This window comes from Dendroctonus ponderosae, unplaced genomic scaffold (assembly GCF_020466585.1).
Source record: "Dendroctonus ponderosae isolate FM_Combo_2020 unplaced genomic scaffold, Dpon_F_20191213v2 Dpon_F_20191213_7, whole genome shotgun sequence".
NCBI classification, from domain to species: domain Eukaryota; kingdom Metazoa; phylum Arthropoda; class Insecta; order Coleoptera; family Curculionidae; genus Dendroctonus; species Dendroctonus ponderosae.
The window spans coordinates 7,081,830-7,086,088 of record NW_026018916.1 but is presented as its reverse complement, the minus strand read 5'-3'; positions in this window follow the sequence as shown (position 1 = coordinate 7,086,088).

The window sequence follows — 4,259 nt, the reverse complement described above, 5'->3', positions numbered from 1 at the left end:
AATACAGAAAATTGACCTAAAAATGTACATATTTATCGATGTTTTGTATATGGCAGGCTAGATTTCTATATCTAGATTACTTTCAAGCTTTGCAACTTGGCAACTTTTTCATACTACCCAATGAAAATTGTATTAAGCAGAAAGAAGTATTTAATAATTGCAAAATTTTTGACGTTTTTCTGTTTCGGCTGTTCTGAAAGTGAAAGAAATCAAGGTACACTGGTGAGTATTAATCACACACCCAAATTAATGCAACGTTCTACTGAGAAAATGGAACTTGAGTTGGAACTTTGCCAATTTCTAAGGTTCGATTGATAACACTGTGTGTACGAAACAGTTATTTACATTGTTATCGACTGAATTTAACTAATTTACTATTATTTAATAAATTTAAACATCTAACGAACGATCTACATTTACGAAAGAAACTTTATAGGCAAAAAAGTGGTCAAATGTTCATGCAAAAGACAGAACAGAATAGAAACTCACTAAAAGTAAAACGAATACGAGGACAAAAAATGTTAGAGAATAATTGTGTGCAATATTAAGTATATTTTAAAATAATATTGTAAATAATCTGTGTGGTAGTTTGACTAAAAAAAATTTGAGGCAAACAAAACCGAGCATGTTCAAATTTCGCCTCATCGTGTACTTTAATCCCATGAAGTTACTAATGAACTTAACACTATAAATACTTATGGCTTGGTCCAGTTTTAACGCCTGTTAAGCTATTTCGGACACATGACTTATGCACATTTTTTTAATAGTTTGCAGGAAGCAAATTAATTTAGCGAGCTTTGAAGTTGCTTTTGAAAACCACTTATTAATTTGTGTACATTAGTTTGGAGATTATTATGTTTCCGGGAAATTGGGATGGTGTCTGAAAACCTACTTGCAACCAGGAAACAAATCTCAGACATCAGATACAATTTATTATTAGAAAATTTGAAAATTATTTTTGGTAGCATTTGTGCTTATACTTTGCCCGATTTACTTGAAGCTGTATATAAATCCAGATTTGATTATCTATTATTAGCTGGTGGCTGTTTGTCTCGACTTGAATGTATTTCAAGCGTTTAGCGAAAGAATACGACTATTTACGGATATTGCCATCTCGTTGGCAACATTGCGAATGATCCAAAATGTGTATAAATAGCGAGTAAAGCAATTTGCTATCGCATGAACGGTTGCTTAATTTAGTCGACTCGCAGCACCAGTACCTACTTAATTAATTTGTCAATTTTTAATTAGCCAAACAATGATGAATCCGTTTTTTACCACGACTATTGGACAGGTCGTTTTTGATCTGAACGTATTAACTATTTGACTTCAGTAATAGTTAAGTAGTTTTTCGTTTCTTTCTTCGGGTTCTAGGAGTTCTTGGAACTAAACATTTTCGATCAGGATAGCAACGACCTGATTTGAGTAGGTACCATTTAAATTAACTTCAGCGGTAAGTCCAGTCAGGATTTTTTCAAGTCACAAATAAAAAGTACTCAAAAAAGGTTTTCACATTAAGCACCATCAGAATGAGCAGTTCTTCTGCCAGGGATGAATATTTTTAAACGTCTCATCTGATGAATTTTTATGAATGGATAAAATTGTCGATTTTGCTACCGCGGATATTATTGTTGCTAAGTGGTTTGGTCAACATTAAAACCTACACGCTTCACTGGCAATGTTAGTACGGTAATTTAAACGGTGGTTTACACTTTAACTGCGATGCATTGGTAGATTTACATTCGATTTGAATACATGTGGAAATCAAAATACTGGTCTGGATCGTTTCCAAATTGAAAAATACTAGAAATTTCCCAATCAAAATAAGCTATGTAAGTCTTGAAAAAAAAAAGATTGAAGTTGAGTCAGGTGATGAGCTGAAGACGCACTTAATGTTCATTCAAATTCAAAGGAAACTTCCTATTCATTGCACCTAAGCCATTGGGGTTTTAAAACTTTATAGGTTCAAAAAAGTCTTCGACTTTACCAGTTTCCACGAGAGGATATTGACCTCAACGTGCTGCAGCAAAACAGCAAAGATTACGAATGTTATTAATTTTGCAGCTTAATGTGAATAACCTGTGTCCGCGATCTTTAAACAGATGTATTTGCTCAAGTCAACAGTTTGATTCATTCTCAGACACGTACTTTAGCGGTTAAGGGAGTTGGTCTGATCGTGAAACAGATAAGATGCAATCAGACGATTGGTGTTCGAAAGCTTATTAAAGTGAGTTCTAAAGTCCTAATCTCTACGAGACAAATATTTGCCTGCAATATCGGCAGAAAATCTCTAATCCAAAGGGTTGGGTTCAGATGGGTGGTAGGCTCTTATCCTTGGCATCAGTCACTTGTAACACTTTATTTGAAGTTCAAGTAGGTATCACTGTTTGTCAAGTTATTCAAGTGTTTTTCAATTAAAGTCACTATATTCGCACTTATTGCTTGTTGTCCACTAACACTTGAACGTTTCTAAGGATCACAGTACGTATATTCCATTATTCGAATCACTCATGTCTGTTCAGTAATTAAGAATGATAAAAGTATTAACAGAACTCCTTGAAATGTTTGCACTTTGTTCCTAATTAATTCACTGTCGCTCCTTTGAGTTCATAGGGCAAAATCACTTTAATCCATTCAGAGCGTTCAGCTTGCCCTAATTGTCTGATGAGTTAACACACACCGTCACAATTCCTTCAGATATGTTGATCGCGGTTTGATTATTTTCTCAGTCCAACCTTTTGGATTAAGATGTAAAAGCCTGTTGCTAAAATATTAAGGAGTCATGAGCAAGTTTCTAAGTCAACAATATATTTTTTTTATTCCAGAAGTATTATTAATACCACGCGGTATTCTAAGCAAGGTGAAACCAATTCTTCTGTTAGTTATGCAGTGGGGAGATTTTTAGTAAATATTCAAAAAACGTGGTTCTACCAAAAATTCAATGTTACGTTTCTACAAGCAGTATTACCTATAGGGAGTATATCCCAGCATTTGAGCGAAAACATAAAGAAAAAGTTCGTTTTGACTCCGAAGCTATCAATGTTCCAGGTGCAGCACAAAACAAAAAAAAATAAAAAAAATCGACGGGATTTTTATAGTCCAGTAGGAAGCTCCTTGCGTATGAGTCGATTTTGACAATCCTACTCAAAAAGTCAAGTTTCCATGCAGTTTACTTTCTTCACACTTTGACACTGAGAACGCGACGTTTGAAATTCAAATTTTTCGCGCCACGACTGTTTATCCGTCATTCGATCACTCACGGATTTCATAAAGGCTTCCGATAGCGACAAGCGAAACTTTTAGTTGAAAAACACATGAGTAGTTCCTTGACAGGTTTGATTCTAATCCAATGTTACCACCGTTCCACCTTTCTACTTGCTACCGACGTGAACAAAGCGCATCGCCGTACTGAGTTTACTTGGGACTTGGAGAGTTCGAGCGATGATTTTGAGAGGGAATAGGTGATGTGTTTTTGCCTGCGCGTAAGCCAATATTCAGAAGGAGTGGGAGAAAAGCTAGGGGAATACCGACCCCAGTTGATGGCTTTTCTCCGCTAGGCACGATGTGGCCACAATATCGGTTGAAGCTCGCCACGTTGCCACAACTTCGCGGTGAAAAGTCCTAGCGGAAGTAACAGAATGTGAGGGGGAGGTCTATGTACCAATAAATTCGACTCAGCAGTGGCCGGTGAGGCGTGAAAGCTATCCGTCTTTAAAGGAATGGCATAAGTTTTTGACAAAAAACGACATTATATAAAGCAGACTTCAGGTGCTGTTTATTGGCTGAAAATTTCAAGAAAGTTTTGCAATTTTTTGTAGGAATTATAATCTGTGATTAGCGATTACTAGCGTATTATTGCGACAGGTCAGCATCAGCGAGCTAAACAGACCGGATAGTACCAATAGTAACAATTGCAAAAGCTGAAGACTTATTTGCTCAACTATGATATTAAAATGTTCAGATGTCATTTACAAGACGATTTGAAACTGAATATGAAACAGTTTACAGAGTACCTACAGGAAAAAGTTGACGATAATTTTACGATTGGACCATATCAATAGAGAGTTATTGGAAATCTTAAATACTGTAGTGCAGTAATAAGGTTAATCCTTATTTTAATACTGCATTTGCGTTATTTCTCTAACGAATGCCTAGGGATGATTCGATACAAGTAAATACAAGTAGGTATTCGATACTTTTGTTCGGATACCGAGTACTTTGGTAATTGAATCGTTCTTTCGATATCAATACTTGGTATC